Genomic DNA, 22,167 nt, shown 5'->3' with positions numbered 1-22,167 from the left:
GTACTTGAGCAAATTTAGTTATTTACTTTCCACCACCGTTAAAGAGAAACATCTTCTTGACACACAGCGTTTTAAAAGCATCATGAAAAACATCAGCGTTGGTAGGTTTTGAAATCCTGCAGCAGCTGTCAGGTTGGCCACCTTTCAGACGTGGCACCTCTGATGCAACAATATTCCATGTGAAGTTTTTCACAATAAACATTGGGTCCAATTCTGAGCATAAAAAAGGTCCTTCAATGTCACATTTCCAAACACGCAGAAGCTGCCAATGAGACCATTGTGCCCAGAGACGCACTCTGGCAGAGTGGACGGTACAGGGCCGAGCTACCATACATGCCAATTGGCAGATGATGAGCGTTTCATTAAAATAGATCACCTCAGCAATGAAAGATGAATCCATCGAAACCACAAACAGCTGACAGCTCGCCCTGTGCCTGTTCACCAGGTAATTAGTTCAGTTTATTTCCTTGATGACAAACACGAGGATCACTTCTGGATCTTCCATTCAGTCACTCACTGTTCTCTTTCTACCCAAAAGCAGAAAGCATTTAGTAGCTGCACAGTTTCTTCTTATTTAATGTTACATGAACATTTCTGAGTGAAGACAAAAGAGACCCAGGGTGACCTGTATGTCAATATTATTCCTAAGAGTGTGTTTGACTAGGGCCAAAATCGATCGATCCCAATATAGTTCATTTCATATCTCGATAACGATATATAGTATATCACAATGTTTTCTGGTAACTCAATAAACAAATTGTCTACATGAAATATTTTTGAATATTCCTGTGAGAATTATATACTTAATTAATTCATGAAAAGTTTTTTCTTATTATATTAAGAATGTAGCCGTAAAATAAACATAGCAGTGGGAAATTATAGAGGAAAAATATTTCCATACATGTGGTAATGTGTGTGATGTAAAAGCAAACCCAAAATCTTCAAATGATTTTCCCTCAAAATATTTCACATCAGATTTCTCTGATAAATTTGAGTCACTATGTTCTTGTTATTATCAATATAGACGACCAAATGTGGAAATTTCCAACCAGAAACTTGGATATTCAAACTTACCAGTTCAAATGCAGAACCTCACCAAACCCAACCTCAAAATCCAAGATGGCTGCTCCTTGCGTCAACATTAAAAAAAGCTGTAGTAATATACTGTTATTATTATTCATTCATTGTGTCTCGTTAAATCAGTCGTACACACATTGCAGTCATTACAGGCTTTTATCCAAAGCGACTTACAATTCAGTATCTATCTACACACCGTAGGCACAGCTACAGGAGCCATTTTAAGTGTCTTGCTCACCTCTGACCCTCTAATTGAAAGACAGCCCTGCTCTCCACTTAGCCATGGTCACCCCCTGACCTGACACATTGCTGTCCAACTTCTATCTGTTGCTATTAAGTATTTTGACTTGATGCACTTGAACGCAGTCAACTCTGGTGTGACATCATTCCTATTTCCGAGGTAAATTGAACGCAGCATATGTATAAAACAAATAAACTGGGACATTTTAGAAAAATGGGAAATATGATTTAATAGGAAACAATATTTAAAGGTTTTAAAATAGTTAACTTACTGTTTAACTTATTCAACTCGTTTTAGTGACATTTGCAGCCTCTGGGGTTCTCTGTTGGAAAACAGGACAAACTATTTTACGACAAAACAAAACAAATTTAATTTAAGAAAAAATGTCACAGTGATTTGCACTCAGACGTGCGTTTTAAGACACACACGTCTTCACAGAAAATCCAGGGGAGGATCGCTCCAGCGCAAAGTGACAGCAGCGGCCAATAGCAGCGAAGAGTCAAGCAGCATCAAAGAGTTTGCTCTGTATGACCTAGTAGTGATGTGACAGCAGTAGTACTGACAGTGAGGGGGAGGCCGCTAGTGACAGGCCGGCCTCCTGGACTGGTCCATTTAGTCCCACACCAGCGCTGACCCTGAAACAGCATCCGCTGGCCTCACACTCCACTGCACAAACAGGTCAGAGCACACACACACTCACTGCAGCTCACGCTGATCAATGGGCCAGACATTCTGCGTGTGACACACTAACAGAGCAATGCAACAGAAGCTCTCCTGTCATTTTACATAACGCTCGTCTGAAACCAACTCTTCGAGCAAAGATAAACCTCATGTGAGTGAATTTGGCTGAAGTGCATCTTCTGTCGGGATCACGCCGAGCCAAACCTTGCTAGGCTATATGCTAAGGTGAGGTGAGCTCATCCCAGTCTGTTCCTGTTGACGAGCAGGACTTTGGGCGGCTAAACTGCTTCGTCATCAGTGCTCTGTGTAGATCCGTGGACGGTTAGATAAAGTCTGGTGCCAGTGACACATTTTACCCTCGGCCCCCCTGGTGTCAGGACCCGCCCACAGCAGAGGGCAGTTTGATGATGGCTGCCCCCGACCTCTGCCCCGTCAATATATCGATCTCAGCTGCACAGAACAAACCTCCATTATTTATCACTTGTTTTAGAGCAAATACATCCATCGCTCTCTGCCGTGGGAGTCAATCCGCCGAATTTTGAGTTACGGCGATGTCTTCGGAGCTCAAATCATTTGCCGGTGAAATATCCAAACCCGTTTGAATCAATTACATTTCAGGGGAGAAGTGGAATGGTGACTAATGAATAAGGGTATAATTAGCCTACATTATTTATGGCTTCCTCGATTTCACCTACAGTAACTCCTCAAGATCCACCAGCCTTTTAAATTTCAATGTGCTAAATGTATTGCTTGTTAGGCACCAAAACAATACCTACAGTTAATATACCCATTTCATTTCTTTTGCTATAATAAAAATCCATAAGATCAAATTTGGAATGACTTATAGTACACATTATTGACCAACACAACTGTCAATATATGTAGTAGATGGTTTTGAAAATAGCAAAAACAGAATAAGAATTCTTAAAAATCAACCAGTGATTTATTCTGTAAAAATATTGGGGGAGTCTAATTAATTCCTGGTGATCTACACCTTCCCAAAATAAATAATATAATAATAATAATAATAATAATAATAATATAATAATAATAAATTCAAACCATTTTCAACCAGAATGGAATTCGCTTTTAAGGATAAGGCTGGCGTCAATCTATATGTTTCTTATTGTCAACAAATCCAAAGACCAAAACCAACATTGTGGATGTCCATTTATAAAAACATGTTTTTTTAAAGGCTCAGTAATATTTTAAAACAGCTGGGCACTGTAGCTTTTAGAAAACGTTACTCAAACAAAAGTAAATTGTGCATTTGTGGGGTACTACTTCCAGCTGTGGATTAATACACATTTGGTGGTCAAGTGAATATTTCCAGCAGCAGGATGTTGCACGTTGGACTGACGCACAATAAACTACAGTTCCCATCTTCAGTTCAGTTTTTGGCCCAAAATTGAGGTATAAGACAGAGGAATAACACAATACATCGATAATACTTTTTTTTTTTTCTTTTATAAATTTTGCTGACAATAATACAAATATAGAATGATACCAGTCCTTTTGTTTGAAGCTGAACTAAAAAGTGTGTACCATCTTTATGATATTATTACATGACTCATCATTCATACTACAGTATGAATATGTTTCACACATTGTATTGGATTGATGCAGCACCAACTCTCTTCTTTGGCTCTTTATTCATGATGGTTATGAGCTGCTTCATAATCAGCTATTCTGTAAGCATGATATTGAACTGAAATAAAGTTGACACCAACTGTTTACAATAGTTTGTTAAAATAGCAACGTGTCAACGGACGGAATGTTTGAGATTTTCACAAAAATATATTGTGTGTCGTAAACTTTCTAGGTATGATCTGGTGACTGTTATCTTTGCAAAAAAAAAGCCATTTATGGTGGTATTTTCTATCATCATCAGCTCTTGAAGTGCAAAAAGCCATAAGATATCTTCATCAATTCACAAAAGAGGCAAGCAACATGAGTGGAGGTCTTTTATGAAAAAGAATGGATAGGACGAGAACGAAGACCCTTTGTGTCCGTAGTAATTTCGACACAGTAAAAATCAATACGGACCTCTTGTCTGAGCGGACCAGATGAAAAGAAACCATCAGTATTTTACCGACCGTACACAGCGCTCACACTGGGCAGGCAGCCATTTTGAACACAGCAGCAAGCAATCGCTCAATTCCCCCTCTCAATTCAACACCTCTATTGACACTGTCAGACACAATATAGCGGCTTCAATGAAGCTCACATTCCCTTCATTTAAAGGGTGAATTACTTGGTTGAACAGGTTCCCGTTGTGTCAGCTGGACAACTGAATCATCATCAATGTATCTGACCCACAACGATAAAACTTAAATTATGGCAATTACACCTTTTCCTCACCAGTAAAACTAGTGGTGATCCAATGCTACCGCTCGATGAATGACTCCTGTAACAACATAACACATTTTATTTGCCATGCCTTTGTTGAAATATTAACAACTTTTGGATGGATAGCCATGAAATTTTGGCACACACATTCATAGACTTCCATGACCAAATACCTGGGCAAAGGAATGACATCCTCATCAGCCACAGCTTTTGTAATTAATTATATTAACTCATAAAAATATATTATAAATACTTTTTTACTTTAATTTATAAGGCTTTTTATAAACACACACTACTACACCAATGGTAAACCTGTTAAACAGCATGTAAAATTTCCATTATGTTTGCATTTTTCTGCCTGTGCACGTTCATGCTATGTCTGATACCACCAACGCCATCATGAGCCACCTTTGAAACCAACACCAACCCCAACAAAGGCAACAACAAGCTGAATAATCACACTGAATCAGTCATCTGTAGCTACATCAAAATACAAGTAGTTCATTAGAAAATACCAAAAAATGACCTATAATGCAATGTTGAGGAATCCCATTCAAGGAATCAAGGATCTGCAACAAAGTGTGATCAAAACACAACCTCATTTGCACAGACCGAGATAGAACAGGAGCTGCTTTCATTCACCGGCTGTAGACTGAATCAGTATTGTGTTACACCAGCAGCTACACGGAGAGCGGCACAGCAGACACGAAGAGTATCTGAAAATGACTAAGTACATATAGCGTCTGGGTCCCTGTGACAACTAACAACACACTGCTGCCTCCTTCATTTCCTGTGTGTGTGTGTGTGTGTGTGTGTGTGTGTGTGTGTGTGTGTGTGTCAGATTGAATAAGGCCTTTGTGCCATGTGCATGTGTGCATTCAAGTGCACGTTGCATGCATGTACGCATTTGTGCGCATGAGTTTTCCTTTGGCATCAAACACACAAAAGACAGAGAGGGAGAGAGGGAGGGGCAACATTGCAGCACATTTCCCAACATGCATGAGTGCCACTGACAGACCACGTCTCAATATACACACACACACACACATACACGTGTACATACATGTACTCATGAACACACACACACACACACACACACATGCACCGTGCAGTGGCGTATTCTGTCTGCTTGACTTTGTCTCCCACCATGCCCTGGGTTAAAGAGTGGTGTTGCAGGGCGAGAGATAAGATGAAGCTCTGCTCTGCACATCATTTAAACACTCCTCCTTCTCCTCCTCCTCCTCCTCCTCCTCCTCCTGCTGCTCTTACATACCCATTTTCCTATCCACAATCAGGCAGCCTGAGGTTGAATGCTAAGAGAATTAGAGGTAGCCTTGCGTGTTTGTGCGCACAAATACAAGAAGGAAGCTGGTTAAAACCCAGAGTGTCACAACTATGGTATGAGCCTTAATTAAAGCACTGTCCAAGATCTCATTTTCATTAGAAAAGACAAATCTACGTGCAGATAACACACACACACACACACCTGAAGAAAAATAACGGCAACTAAAACAAACATATTTTTGTACGTCTATTCAGAGAGCTTCATTACAAACCATGCAGTAAACAAACGTAAACTGCACCATATCCATCATATGCCAAAGATATTGGCAAAATGTGGGTTTATATTGGTGACACGCATAAAATCGCACAATCAGAAAGTGAACTGGAGCTACACAATTACATTAAGTGCACGCTGCAGCCAGTGGAATGCGTCCTGTGCTGTTGCCCCTGTGGGAGAAACACATGACAGATGGGTCAAATACCGCTATGACCGTAAGTCAGCCATACAGCAGCCACCATCACTGCCTGGCCAATTGGCCTCTATATACCAGCAATGCTTTTTTATGGAAAAAGAGGGAGGTGAAACAGACATTAGATTTTTAAGTAGAAAAAAATAAATAAAACGACAACAAGTGCTACCAGCTAATAATGTACCAGGGATCCACAGAGAGATCATCAAGAGGCACAAAATGCTCCAAACTATGCAATATTTTAAGTGCAACCACCAAGGGATGAGTGAACTAAACTCCTCGTAAATCCTTTACCACTTAGCATCCATAAAACATGAGCTAACCGGGGGGGGGGGGAAAGAGGGAGACAGAGAAAGAGAGAGAGAGAGAGAGAAGAGGAGAGAGAGACAGTCAATCAAGCTGGCTGCTCTTCCTGCTGAGACTTTTGCTCTCTCTGAGGAAGTGATGGCGAGAGTGAGACTGTGACATTTCAGCATAAGCGCTAAATGACATTATAGACCCACATCATAGTGTGCAGCCATAAGCCTTTTTGTAACATGCCACAGTACAAAAAGCTCACAGGTGTAAATAATAAAAAAAAAAAAAGTTAATGATGGCTGAATTTCATTGAGCCGCTTCAGTTTCACGGTTGTGGGTTCGTGCGTGCCGGATCGCCGCCACGCCGCCATGACTTGCTGGGAAACAAATATTACAAGTCAAAAGAAAATGTGCTGTGAAAAAGGCCTCTAGTCATAGGTTCTGACTTTATTTCCGACTAGGGAACTAAAGTCCAGCACCGCTCAGTGGGCGATACTAAATCCTAAACTTCAAGCTCCTGCTACTTTCAGGGGCTGCCGGCAGTGCTGTTGATCCAGATTGGTCAAGCAGACGATTCATCACATCAGAACAAGGGCAGCTGCAACAACGTCAGGCAGAAATGGGGAAAACAAACAAAAAACACGCAACTAAACAGTCCAGGAATAAGATTAAAATCGAACTAAAAGTAATGGTTTTCACAGTGGATCAGACTAAATAAAAACTACGAAGCGGTCCGATGCGCAGGACGCCGTTCCTGCCACCGAGCGGCTTGTGGCCGTCCCAGCAGTGACCCCCGCATTATCTGTCAGCGTATGAACTTGTAAATCACGTTCTTGTAAATGTGAAAGAAAATCAATAACGGTATCAGCACCGCTTCTTGTGTTCCACGGCGACATATTTCACATATGGGCTACCAGCACATGAAAAAGGACCAGGTCAGCCCCACTGTTGCTTCCTTAATGAAGTAACTCCGACAGTTTTAATAAATCAAACTTTACTTGTTCAGCACCTTGGAAGTGATCCAAAGACGACCGAAACAAGAGACAACTGCACAGAATTGTTAGGAAATACATGATTGTATTTTCTATTCAACATTTGTTTTGATAAAGAGGAAATCTTAGTAGTTTAAACTATGTTAAAACGGGTCATAATCCCCTCTCTGTTTTATATCTTTGTTATATTGCTGTGAGAACCACTGTATTTATTCACATTTTACACGATTACATTTGCTACACTATTTGATGCACTATGACAACGTTATACTTTATCATTGCACAATACTTTATTTACTGGACAGAGCTTGAACACATCATAATGTAAGTGAATGCAACCTCCGTTATCAGTCGCTGTTACCCTTTTCTATGTATCCAAGCAGGACTGTGCTAACCACTAAAAGTTAACCAGCTAATTTTGAGTTTCTCGATGAATCACATCAGCCCTAACAGCTGCCTGCTGCGTCCATAAACCAGGAAACCAAAAGAAAATATCAAATAAAAGGAGCGTAAAGCTCTGTAAAGCAGAGAGGAGCTGTACATTCAGGTGATAATTCTCTGTAATGTTATCACTACGATCGACCTCTTCCACATATTTTTCACGTGTTCATCCATTAGAGCCGCTATAAGGAGCCCTGCCTCTCCTGGATAGACGACCACTGTTGATGGAGTTGATGGAGTTGAGGAGATGTCGAGTTCTACAATTAACATGCCGTCAAAGTAAGCTGACAGATTTTGTTTTTAAGGAAACCACATTTCAGCAAAGGGGAATTTGATAGACAGATGGCTGCCAAATATTGACAAAGTGTGAAAAAAGCAGACTATTATGTACTGCGCCGTGAGCTGGTGTCCGCTCAGAGACACACATTAATATCTCAGCTGAGGAACATTGATATTGCGTCAAGCTAAAGCATGAAATCAGTGTTTTTCCAATGGTTGACTGGAAAATGACCATGAATTAACATCACTTTATGTGCCAGGATGTGCAATAGTTTCACATTGGAGTGTGTACAGCATGTTATTTGTAGATATTTTCCATCTATGTGTCCCGTTAGTGTCCTTTTTTTTTTTGAAGTCCCTTTATGAGAGCAGACGTTTTTTGGGAGATCGACCATTTTATCAATTCCGTTTATGAAAAGGAGTTCTCGTTTACTGTAACTTGGGTCTTATTTGTGTACTTTTGGCCCGCATTGTACTCGCCAAAAAATAATTGCTGATTAGGGTTGAGTTGGGATCATTGAGAAAAGGTCATTTATATATATATATATATATATATATATATATATATATATATACACACACAGTATATATATATAGGTGTTTTGCCATTTTAACAGCAGCTATTCTGCCCATGATAGATTTTGGTGTGTTTATGTTTATTGTTTTAATTTTTTTTTCTCCTTTTTTCCTACCACTCCCCTCCCGAGGGATTCTCTGTTTATTTATATTTTTCTTTAGATCTTCCCATTCGCATAACTTCCAACAGTATAGAATAAAACCGTATGAAGCAGCGAGTTCCTTATTTACAGACAACCCTCTCGCCTGAGGACATCCCTCCTATCTTCTATTTCTTCACAAGCCTCTATGAACGCAGACTCCATGTTCTCATGCTTTCAAATATGATGCTCTAACAGCTTAAATGGGTCCAACCCTCACATGGAAGAACACTGAGACGCACACATACACACTCATAAAACATGTGAGCATGTCAGTGAGAAATCCAATAAGCTCCCCTGACGATCACCACCGCTGCTGCTGCTTCGTATCTGTGCGGCCTGATTTACAGCAGCTGTTGGACATTTCTCTGCTCCACAGGTGACTTGGCAAATATAGTCGAGGTTCTTCCAATACAGACATCACAACAGCTGCTGTACTACCTATTGCACATAAGCATAAATGTTAGATAGGGAAATAACTCCTTTAATATATTGAAGCTACATTTTAGCCTATATGCTGGAAAATATAATCAAAAACATGATTTAAAAAAAATCAAAAATGCACTTTCAATCCATAGTTCAAGTACATTTATTGAAAGGAGGATTTAGAATAACTTAACCTTTTTTATTATCAAAAAATAGAAATGTTGAAAATGGTATAAAAAAATAAGTAAATGGACTGTTTTGCACAAAGGAATAAGTCTTTATCCATGGTTTACTTTGTGCTGCAGTTGGAATTAAAACAGCGTTTTTGCATTCTATAAAATGTCAGCAGTTACAGAAATAGCCAAGATGAAAGGGCTTTTTATGTCACATCGAGTCCAAACTGTGAGGGGGGGGGGGGGGGGGGGGGGGGGTAATTTGCATCCAAATTTGTACTCCCTCTCTGAGTCACAACTGTGTCATAACTCGGTCAAATCCAAACACGCAGACATGTTACACATATTTTTAGATTCCGCATGACTTACACTTCCTGCGGGTATCATTAGCTTCATCTATCCCTAATAAACATCCATAAATCCACTTAGAAATCACAGGGGAAAAAAAAATTGCTCCAGAATTTGTAGAACAGCCAATAGGAACGGCCTCTTTCTGAAATGACCTGTGATTGGCCAAAGACTCCGGTCACTGGCTAGATTTTCTAAAGCCGGAAAACAGAACCAAGAGGAGACCCGGAAGTCTATTTCCTCTTTGAGCACTTTAATTACTGCTACTATTGACAACATGTTTTATATCTTTATATATTTTTGTATCATGTGATAGTTTAAATAAAGAAAAACAATATGGTAGCTTTGAGGTGTGTGGGCAATGGGGAGTGCCATAGAAAATGTAAGATGATGTCATATTAAAGACTCTCTGTTCGCAGGTTAGCTAATGGCTTATGACTCACTGCATGGTCAGAGAGCACTGCCTGGGCCTGGGGGAAGAGCTGCACCACAAGGCCTCCACCTGCTCAGCTCAGTCAGGTGGCTGCTGGTCAGCTGTCGGCGCCGAGCTGCGCCACAGGGCCCGGACTGGCTACCCACAGAGGAATATTATTGCTAATAGGATCTGTTTAAAGTCATAGTAGTGCACACATGAGCGGACACACATGTGTGCGCACACACACACACACACACACACACACACACCGAGACATCATAGGAAAGGGCATTCAGAAAGAGGAAGCGCACTGGTTGAAGAAACACTCTGCTTCACTGATTTGTGAGACAGCGTATCCCCCCCCCCCCCCCCCCACACACACACACACACACACACACACACACACACACACGCGCACACAGACAGACAAACACACACACACCAACATGCATGCATGCATATACACACTAACAGAGCTGGAAGATTCTTGGTATGAGGACAACAGTTCTTTTTCGGCTGATGCTGTCAGATCCGCTCATCCTCAGCTATGCATGGAGCTCACTGGGAACACGCACACACACACACACATGTGCGCGCGCACACACACACACACACACACACACACACACACACACACACACACACACACACACACACACACACACACACACAGGGTCTTACTGAAGCTCTGTCTTCAGAGAAACAGAGTACACAATGAGAGGAAAGGGTTTAGCCAAACGAACAGATGAATATTCATGGCAAGCAGTGTCTGTGTGTGTGTGTGTCTGTGTGTGTGTGTGTGTGGGGGGGGGGGGTAAAACAAAGCTATGAGTCAGGAAAATGAGGGACAAGAGGATGAAGAGGTTCAGGGCAGAGAGAGGGCAGTACAGAGAGTGCAACAACACACCAGAATCAAGACGCGCTGTTCACCTCCCTCCATCGCTGCAGCTTCCCACCCTTCCTCCCTTGATGGACCCTTAGCCTCTACATTTCAATTACATCACACTCCCTACTTCCACTCATTATGGTATTTGTCGCTTTTATCCACACAGGTTGTTCCTTTACTTTTTTTTTTTTTTTTTTAAAAGGTGCCTAATTCCAAATTCAAAGCATACAGTATCTATGATTAAGGAATTACCACGAGGCTCCTTAATATGGTGACGACTGAACCGGCGGTTCGCAACAAACGGGGCTAATGGCGCTAACCAGCGCGGATCAGCTGTGTAAACAAAGCACAGAGAAGCTCAGATTACAACACACACACACATTGAGAGCAACATCTCTGTTCAGGACACCATAACTACACTATATCTTTACATCACTAATAGTTGTTTAGCGCCTTTAAATAGTTAGGGATGCCTACATCTCAGAAGGTAACAAGAAAAGAATAGGATTGTGGTTATGAATATTTTTTTTTCCTTGCTACCAACAGGACTACTCAACCTTTTGGGCAACATTTGCATCAGGTCAAAATGTCCCCTTGATCAACACTTTGCTACACGATACGGTAAAGTCCAGAAACTTCTTGAAATTGACTAAAGGCACCTCAGGAGAGTCTTGCTCCCATCTGCAACTACATTGTTACAATAGAGACTGGCAGCCAATACAAATTAAAGCTTCAAGAAATTAGAAATGAATTGATACGTGTCTGTTAAAAAAAACTCCACAGAGGTCAGCTTTATGTAAGGGATTATAATAGATTGCAGTGTTAGTGTATTTAACAAACTGACAACAGACAATGGAATTATTAAGATTGCCTTAAAGATACAAAATAAAAAGTTTTCCATTGAAGAACATAGTGTTTCATCTACATTCCTATGAATGTGGTGCAGTCCCACCACTGCTGTCACACAGCTCACATGTTCTGTCCTGCCTCTACCTTGCACTGTAGCGATATATACTTGCCCTATTTTTAGAAAGCGCTGAAAGCAGCTCAGACAAGCAGAAAATATCAAAAAAAGCACACAATATATTTGCAGAGTTACCCCAGCAAAGGCATGGGGGGGGCGGGGGGAGGAGGAGGAGGAGGAGGAGGGCAGGCAGTTATTTAGAACTTAAAGTAATCGTCAACTTGGATTGCCAGGGAATGCCAGGAGGAGCTTTCCATCTCTTGGCTGCCTTTTTATCAACACGAGAAAATGGGAACAAAATGCTGCAATGGCTTTATGTTAATTCTGTATATTTCAGTGATGCATGTACATCTGCAGAGGCTGCTTATGGATGCACATTATAGCTAATAACAATATGCAATAAGATGAGAGAGCCTTCCACTGACAAGGTCATCTTCTCAATGACAACATAACGGTCCAATAGCTGAGCGGGAATTGTAGGCTTGTGCTACACGCTGCAATCTTATCTTTTCCTATTTGCTATTTTTGTATCAGCTTATGTCAAACAAACTGTGGAAACTGGTGTTAAATGACGGATTTTCACTCAGTCCCTCTAGAGGAAAATGGGCCCCAAAAAGACTTAAAAATAAACATATAACATGAGAAAAACATCTTTTACATTATGAAAATGTATAAAAGAATAGCGCTGTGGTAACACCACGTCAACGAACACGCACACAAATTCATTTTGAAAAAGTTAATGTGCGCAAAAAGTGATTAATTCAGTAATGAGATGCTATCAGCCTTGGGCGATGGACATAGAAGGTCATGAGGTGGATGAAAAAGACGTCAACCAACACTGACCTTCAGGCTTACCAGCACACACACACACACACACACACACACACACACACACACACACACACATTAATACATGCCATAGTACACACTCAGGCAAGTATTAATGGAGGAGGGTGAGAGTTTAAACACAGAGACATGATGAGACAGATGGGAGGAAGCAGAAAAAATAAAAAAGGCGCTGAAACTGAAACAAATGGAGGATGAAGTTCAGCAGGTACATCGTTACATTGTTCGCTGTCTATGTTTAGTGTGTAAGCATGTTCATTTTAAAGTTTGACAACATGCGAGCCACGAGCCCAAGCGAGGGAGTTCAAGTATCTCTGGGTCTTGTTCCAAGGAGATGGACGGGCGATTCAGTGCGGCATCAGCAGTGTACCAGACCTTCGTAGTTTAGAGGGAGGTGAGTCGGAAGGCAAAGCTCTCGACTTACCTATCAGACCCTCTCCTATATGGTCATGAGCTTTGGGTTGGGACCTAAAAGAATGAGATTGTGGATACAATTGGCCGAAATGAGCTTCCTTCGTTTGGGTGGCTGGACTCAGCCTTAGAAGTAAGGGCTTCAGACATCTGGAGGGAGCTCGGAGAAGAGCATCTGCTCCGTCGTGTCAAGGGGCCAGTTGAGGTTGTTAGGCCATCTGAGCAAGATGCCTCCTGGATTTGTCCAACTAGTAAGAGGCCACAGGGTAGAACCAGAACATGCTGGAGAGATAACATATCTCATCTGGCCTTGAAACGCCTCGGGGTCCCCCAGGAAGAACTGGTAAACGTTGCTGGTGAGAGGGATGTCTGGAATACCCGGCTAAGCCTGCAAAGCCTGCTACTCCGGCGATGCAGCCCCAGATAGTTGGAAGATAATTGATGAATGCAACATGGAAATGAGCAATTAGCAGGATCTGCATCACAGATCAGGCTGATGGGTTTGTCGTTAGTTTCTGTGCAATGCAACCAAGTATTACTGGACAAATTGAAACGACGACCAGACGAAGACGCTAGATGAAAAGTTGGGATCACCAGATTACAATTGATCCTGAGCATGCTGGTAGGTACCTAATTTAATCCATATTTCATTCAGGATCAAAGTGGTGAACTGACCAGCTGACAATCCTCGAGTGACGCCGCTAGCGTGGCTAAAAATGTAAAGAGCTTTAACTCATACATAAAAGAACCAACAGGAAATGTGTTATTCTTATTGACGTTAGCTCGTGATTGTGCATCTATCATTTCAGAGATGGAAGACGCTGATTGAACCGTCGGATTTTGAATGAAACATCAACAATCAGCGTCAATTATCAGCCTGACCCTTTGAGATGAGTAAACCTGAGAGGCTTAAGGAGAACCACAGAAAGGAAGAAACTCAGACAACAAACCACATGAGAGAGCGAGTAAAGCCCCAGTGTCAACAAGGAGAGGAGAGGGAGAAAAGAGAGGAGAGGAAGTGGTGATTGAGGGACGGGGCTTGGAAAGCATGCCTCCATTTAAACTCCACCGCAACTTGCATCCAGATGGGAGGGTTAATGAGGAGAGAGTCATGCCTGAACACGACGCCGCGGTGTTGGGCTGCACCAACAGGGAGCACGGAAAGACCCAACATGGAGAGTGTGTGTGTGTGTGTGTGTGTGTGTGTGTGTGTGTGTGTGTGTGTGTGTGTGTGTGTGTGTGTGTGTGCGCAGGGTCTACAGTATGTGATGTGTGTGATGAAGGATTTAAGGTTGAAGCTAAACACTGCGTCACTGGCAAACACCATCTGTGTGCTCAGAGGAGCGTGGACATCCAATCCTCTCTCTCTCTCTCTCTCTCTCTCTCTCTCTCTCTCTCTCTCTCTCTCTCTCTCTCTCTCTCTCTCTCACACACACACACACACACACACACACACACACACACACACACACACACACACACAAAAGGTCTTTAAGTGTAATTGTTGAACGAGAGAAGACTTCCCCCATCTTCTTTCCTAGGGGTTTCTCACACAAAACACCATCTCAATTTCACTGTTATTGTTGTGAAATATGCAGTGAATGTAAAGTTAAACACAATGCATAATTAAAAAGTCAGACCATGAATAATCCAGGCACAGTGTTGCATTTACACAGCCCCGCGACATAACAAGGATTGTTTTCTCCGTCCACATCGCTGCACAATCGGACGGTGAGCTCCCACCTTAAACATGACAAGCTGGCCGGTGTTGAGAAACCATTACATCGTTTTTATTTTCTCAGTGTTAATAAGTGATACAAATCTATGCACACACTTTCAGCTGACTAAACGGAAACCCCAAATACAGGCATGCAGTAAGCTGTTTTTTTTTTTAGGGCTTTAGGATTTGGCATGACTGTGGCACTATACATATTCTAGGACTGTTTGTATTTATATTTTTAAAGATTGATGCAATTTGACAATATTTGGCTTTTTTGCCTTTATGTCCAGAGGCTTTTTACATACAGCAAATATTTGTAGTAGAATAAATAGAGGAGAGTTTCAGTGGACCAGGGATACATGATACGATATGATAAGATAACATACAACTGTATTCATCCCGAGGGAAATTGTTGTGCAGCAGTTGAGTAGGAATTAGGAAAGAGCACAAATATGAAATAAGAATTAGGTCTAAATCCAAAGTATGGACAATGCCACAAATACAAACAGGTTAAAGTAAGGATCATTCACTTGTCACATTTGGATGGGAATGTACCTAATGAAGAGCATTTTTACATTTATTAAAGAAAAAAATACATTTTCTGGATTGGTTTAGAATTTCTATGTGCCCTTTGGGTGGAAGAAAGAGCTCATTAAGAGCATCTATTTAATATATAGTACAAAAATCACTTTTAGTTCAAACATGCAGTTTGTGCGGCCTCAAATTGTAGGTTGAGCGCAGACGCCGCACGGTGGTTTGCAGAGACCTTCAAAGCTACACAGACAGGAGAAGTCAAATGTAAGCTTTAGCTGTGGGCTAACACATGATGCTAACACATGATGCTAACACATGATGCTAACACTTTGTTATTATATTTGGCATGATGCATTTCTTGTTTGTAACGTAACCATGTATGATTAGATGACAATCAACTGGCTTACTTTTGATAGTGAAGAATCAGTCAACATTTGATGACTATGAGGCAAGATCTTAAAGAGATAGTCCCTTCGAGTGTTTTGAATTGTATTTCGAGGATGGATGCACACTTTCTTCTGTAGTTGGCGGGTGTAATTTGGTAGAAAGAAAATAATTCCAACATGAAACTGCTGACAACAAGGGCTGTGGATAATCCTGGATAAGTGACTTCTGGAAAGACACATTGCTAATTTTGAGTTTTTCAAATGGACCTTTTAGCACGGACAATCATTACAGGTTAATAATATCTTCTTCTTACTTTATGTGGTGCTCGGTGTTGGGATGGGACACAGTGACACAGTGAAGGATCACTTAATCAACAGGATATCAGAGTTTTTGTTTGCATCTATTGAAGGATAAAGTCGCCAGAAAAGGTTTTCCAGGCGAGACAGTTTCCCCTGCTGGTGTCCTGCAATTGTCCTGTTGTCCAGCTTAGCTATTTTGGAGATAAGCAACCAACAGAAACTAAAACCATCCATAATACCTCCATATCTATCCTTCAGGACAAAATGCTGAATCAGGATAAAAGTGTCCTTCCTTTGATAGATTATCAGTGGGTTTTAACTGGTCTAGATTCAAATAGTTTGAGGATCAGGATGCTTTCAAGGTTGTCACACTGATCCGCTGCTGAGGCAGTTTCAGCTAATGCAAAGTAGTACTGCAGAGACAGAGTCAAAGATCCTGCCGGGTCCACTATATGACATTGACATAAAGTTTTTAGCTGTAAGAATAACTTTACTACTTCCCACTGGACAGTCTTACAGAATCCTTTATTTTGTACTTGTGAAAGGGGCACCTGGTAAACTGTCACCTTCTATCCTTGCGGGAATGTTCGGCTCAGTTCCAAACCACATACTGTAGCCATACACTTCCAAACTCCATCTGTTTTCCCCTGTGTGTTCTCTTCTTTGTCTGTCTTTCTCTTTTTCTCCAGCTTTCTCGTTGACTGTAAATGTGTCTGTTCCCAGCAGCCCATTCCTTTCTTTGCCCTGTATTTGTTCTGCTGCTAATGTAGTCTCTTTCTCGCCGTGGAGAAAAGATGACATGGTGGTGGGTACCTCTGGTCCTTTCATCGCTCCCTTTCTCTCTCTCCTCCTTCTGCTAGTGTTACACTTTAGTAAAGCTCAGTACAGTGAAGCGGTGCAGCCTGTGTGTTTAATTGCTTTTCACTTCCAAGAAGCCTCCCCGCTGGCACAGACCGAGAAATTCATACATCAGATGATTTGGGGCGAGAGTCATAAAGTGCTACTGTGGTAATTCATTCGAGGCACGATTCTGCACATCACATTCATGAAAATAATCTGCTCCCATCTCCAGCTTGATGACCCTGAACTTAGGCCCAGACGCCACAGGGAAACCAGTCAACGACTACTCAAAAGTCAAAGAATCCTAACCTGCCTAGTGTCTAAAAGTAAAGCCAATTCAGGCAAAGATGAATCTTGGAAATGTTTCAGCCGGTACAATACGTTTTCTCTATAGATAAATGCCCAAAAGGACAAAAAGAACAGAAAGTGGATGAACATATGTTCTTGTTGTGGGCTGTGCTGAAAATGGTTGCCTCTTAACCCGGTAACTTGGCTTTAAACTCTTCTATTTATGGTACCTTATTAGCGGTCTCAAGGCTCTGGTCTTGACTGTGAAATCCTGAGTCAAGTGAAGAGAAAGACGTAAGTTCAAAGAGTTCTACCGAGTTCTAAACGTTGTGTATTAACTAAAAGAGTGATTTAACATTCTTCATGATACTTTTGACACAATTGTATTTGAGTAAATATGTATGATTTTAAGCAAAATAATCAAGTGTCCCTTGATATAGTATTCACGTCACACTAGTCCTGTCACGATAACTACTTTAGTGTGAAAACTCTGTTATTATATTTTAAGTCCCTTTTTAAGCCACTGATAAAATTAGAATATAGAAGCATAATTAGAAAGAAATACGAAAATTTAGACATCAGAATTGGAATGTGAAAAATCATAAATAAATAAAACATAAATAAAATAAAAGCAACACAACCAAACCACAAAATCTGGCATCATGTTGGCTAAAATGTTAGTGACGTTCTTATGTAAACAGACACTTGTGTAAACACAACTGCCAACACCGAGGTCAGCAAAAATGATCAAGGTAATAGTTGATTATGTTAAAACTACCAAGGTTATGTCCATAAATCGTACAATAAGTCGAAAATGTAAAAATGATCAAGGTCATATCCATATATCGCACAAGGTAGTCCATCATTGTCCAAAGTACAATCACTTTGAATTTATGAGCCGAACGTTTTGCACATTCCTTTCTGTTTGTTTTCCAGAAGTGTGTCAACGCATTGAACGCCACTATAAAAGAAAAAAAAAAAACCCAAAGCAGTCAAAAGTACGAGACTTGCCTGTTCAAATATGTGTAGCTACAGACTCTAACATAGATGTAATCAGACATCTCCCACCACCCGCTGTTAGAAAAGAGGGACACATTATCTTAATTTTTTCACAATGTGAAAGCTCAATTTGGTGTGAGATGGCCAATCATCAAAAACAATAGGTGCCGACTGTGAGTACCATTTATTGCACCCCATTTAACCGTCCAGTGAGTCACTTTTCTCCACGGAGTGAAATGCCCCGGCTTGTTTGTTTCACCTCCGAATCAGACCACCGGCATTCTCTAACACGCCGGTCACCCTTCATGCTCCAAGCTACTCAAGTAGATCTATCTTTATTGGTATGTGCTGTGGGAGACAGCTGGACCTCTTCAGTTCTGTATAAATCTCCATCTGAGGCAGACAGCGGCGACTCTGACCTCATTACGGCTGGTAACAAGCGTTATCAACACCATTTGGGTGCAGGATTTATCCTCTCATCCCCCGCTACTCCCTTGCTCCTTTCGCCACACAGCCTAACAGAAGAAGCTCACACAGCATTGGAAGTTAAAGGAAGGCCATTGAGATTTTATGGAGAAAAAAAAAAAGTCTGTCAGTAGCTTAAATTTATGCTGACATTTATTACAAGTCATTTTATAGAATTTTAAAGTAGGTATAAAATGAAACTTTTAGCCATGCTGGTGGGGTGGCTTTACGGTGGCTCGATGGATGGTAACGTCGCCTGTCAATCACTCAGTCTAGCACTTTGGTTCAGATCAATTGGCAACCTGAAAAGTGAAGCCAATGCGCAAGAGCCTTAAACTGACATTCTTTCTAATAGCCGTCAGGGAGAGACTTCTCAAATTACAATAATTAGTCAGATTGTATAGAAGTCTATGAGAAAATGACGTCTCACTTGATTTATTACCTCAGTAAACATTGTAAACTTGAGTTTATGGTCTCAATCGCTAAGTGTTCTTCAATACAGTATGATGTTCATTTAGAATATTATGGTCCCATGCATTTAGAGTAAAATACACGATAAATCAGAGAATGCTTTAGGGCGTGGTTACCTAGTGATGGACAGGTAGCTACCAGGACGTTGTCCGGTCTGAGCCTTTTATAGTGTGCTTCCAGTACAGTGAAGTTTGTAACATTTTTCCCGCTTAAAAATGTCTTATTCAGCGTTCAGTTGTACTTTGCTAAACCCTCTCGTGTCATGTCTGGCCTCAAAAAAAACAAGATGGGAAGGCCTGATCGCATTAACTCAAGGCTTCAACACGGCGTTCCACAAACCAATGGGTGAAGTCACTGCGACTACGTCCACCTCTTATATACAGGCTGTGGTCCAGACTGAATTTTATCAACAACTATTGGATTTATTGCCATGAAATTTGCACAGCCCTACATGGCTCCCAGAGGATGAATCCTAATGGCTATGTAATCACTAAATCTAAACTGATGACATTCCCCTTAGTCTCAGCCGTACTTTGTGTTTAGTGCTAATCAGCAACTGTTAGCATGCTGACACACTAAAATAAGATGTTGACCGTGACGAGCGTTATACCTGCAAAACCTCAGCATGTTTGTATTGTCACTGTGAGCATGCTGACACAGCTGTTGCCTAAGTGCAGCCTCTCAGAGCTCTCAGAGTATGTTCTCATCTTCTTTCAAACATTAGGTGCGTAAAACTACAGTTAAAGTTCACAGTCGTTTATAATGAGGCTCCTTAGTCCATTTCGGACACTAACGGATCAAATATAGACTTACGGGAGAACTAATTTGGGAGACGTTCATTTTCCACATGGCTCGAAGCTGTGTGTGTAATATATGACTTACATTACAAAGGGAAATAAAGGCAAGCAAGAGAGCATGTCACAGCGAGGCATGTGAACGAACCAACAGTATTTAGTGTTTGTGACACCAATATATCTGCAGCCCCGCTATTAACCTCTGGGTTGCCACACTATATTATTGTGTCAGTATGACTTAGCTGGCTGTAATTTCTGCTTTTTCACCTCCTGGAGGATTTTTCAATTCAATTCAAAATGGGGGTTAAGTTTTCCATAAGCTTAAGTGAGCAGACCATTAATTTACGTCTGAAGAGCTGCATGGCTCTCTCACTTGTTCACTATGTCTGCTTTCGTCAGTACGAAATACAAATTATTTATAATATTTAGGATCATTTTAAACATTCATCACAATTCAAAATAAAACTTATTGTGACAATTTGAAGCCATTTAAAACATAACATAATTGTTTGTTTCGGTTCGCTTCATTGTCTTTTCTTGATTTTAAGATTTTAGTCAAGACATGACATTAAATCTGTCTCGTCTTGATGTTTTCTTCCTAACGTCTTACTTGACACCAGCAGCTGTATTTTGAGTTTACAGAAGGATCCTAGAACTCTGATCAAAGCTTCGTGTAGTTTGTAGAAAACCTCCCAGCTCAGAGATAACAATGAGCACAGAGGAGATGATAATGGCTCTTTGTCAATAAAGACAATAAAGTTGCTGTTTTTCTTTTGACCCCTCAAGTGTGTTTGAAGAAATATCTAATGTCTGAAGAATTAATCCAAAATAAAGAGGCGGTAGGAAGAAAAATCATTCTGGTGAATTTCCCAGCGAGAACAATACAAGTTCATACAGCATTATATTAAAAAGAAATGGTAGTTGGCTATATTATATAGTATCCAGTGTTGGTGTGGATCTGTTGAACAGTGGAGCATGAACAAATGCAGTTCTGGTACAATTTTTAACTAACACCAGCCCTATAGAGGTGTGATGCACCTGCAAACTTTCACAGAAATCGAGACAAAGAGTCTGTTGTGAGAGTCAGCAGGTGAGCTTGCTGCTGGTGAGGATACAGGTAATTCAAGAACTGCTAGCTGACGTTTATTTGTTTGTTCAGCTCTGCCGTTCGCTCACTTGCAAACGCGGTTCAACAGTTGGCGTGCCTCGGGTAAGAACAGCAAACGCAGGATTGAAAATAAATCAGGATTTTACAGCAACTCATTTATTCAAAGTTCCTTGATCGGACCTGATCCCTGATCTGGTGCGGGACAACCCGAAACTGATGGTTTTGCAAATTGGTGGATCGTTTCATGAGCATGTGAACATGGGTGAACGTACGTTTTTTGCGAATCATTAAAATCATTTCCTTGCATTGTTTCAGAGGTAATCCGTACATAGCCTACTGTGTCTTGTTTTCCCTTTGCTGCTGTAAAAAACAATTTCCCTGCAGAGATCATTAAAGTTACGTCTTGGAATAAACAGAAATTGTGAGAGAAGGACACCCGCCTGGATTTGGTCCAACATCTAGCTCTCTAGTTTTGTGCAGCAACAACACAACTCTATTCCACCGTTGCTACCTATCCATGTTAATGAGTAGCTCGTATGTGTGTGTGTGTGTGTGTGTGTGTGTGTGTGTTTACGTTTTACATTAGGCTGGTGTCAAACCGCATCAGAAAATCGCTCCTCCCCATCTCTTCCTTCCCTTGAGCACACTCCCTTCTAACACTCACTCCTCCTCTCTGTTTCTGTGCCTATTATCTTTTATTCCCATCGCTCGCCCCAAACAGACACCAACTTCAATCTATACCATCTAACAAACTATGCACGTCATCGGGGTTTAGTTTGTAAGACATAAACGTAACATAGACGTAAACACACTCTGGCACACACACACACACACAAGAAATGTATGAGCTACAAAAAATGTGAGGGTAGTATTCCAGGAGTACCTTTACGTAAGACCAATGTCAGTATTTAACCACACACTGGCTGCAACGCCAGTAGGTCCACATCTTTGTTGAGATAATTCAGT

The 22,167-nt window shown here is 41.1% G+C and overlaps 1 protein-coding gene across 9 annotated transcripts in view; it reads right to left on the bottom strand.

Annotated features, from left to right (window-relative positions):
- gria4b (glutamate receptor, ionotropic, AMPA 4b) overlaps positions 1 to 22,167 on the bottom strand; it is a 108,654-nt gene that overhangs the window by 60,844 nt on the left and 25,643 nt on the right. The window lies entirely within an intron of this gene.

The sequence above is a fragment of the Cebidichthys violaceus genome, unplaced genomic scaffold, assembly GCF_023349555.1.
Source record: "Cebidichthys violaceus isolate CVI_PGR_0920_01 unplaced genomic scaffold, fCebVio1.0.p SCAF_20, whole genome shotgun sequence".
NCBI lineage: Eukaryota > Metazoa > Chordata > Actinopteri > Perciformes > Stichaeidae > Cebidichthys > Cebidichthys violaceus.
Note: the sequence above shows the minus strand (reverse complement) of the source record. Positions and strands in the feature narration are given on the sequence as shown.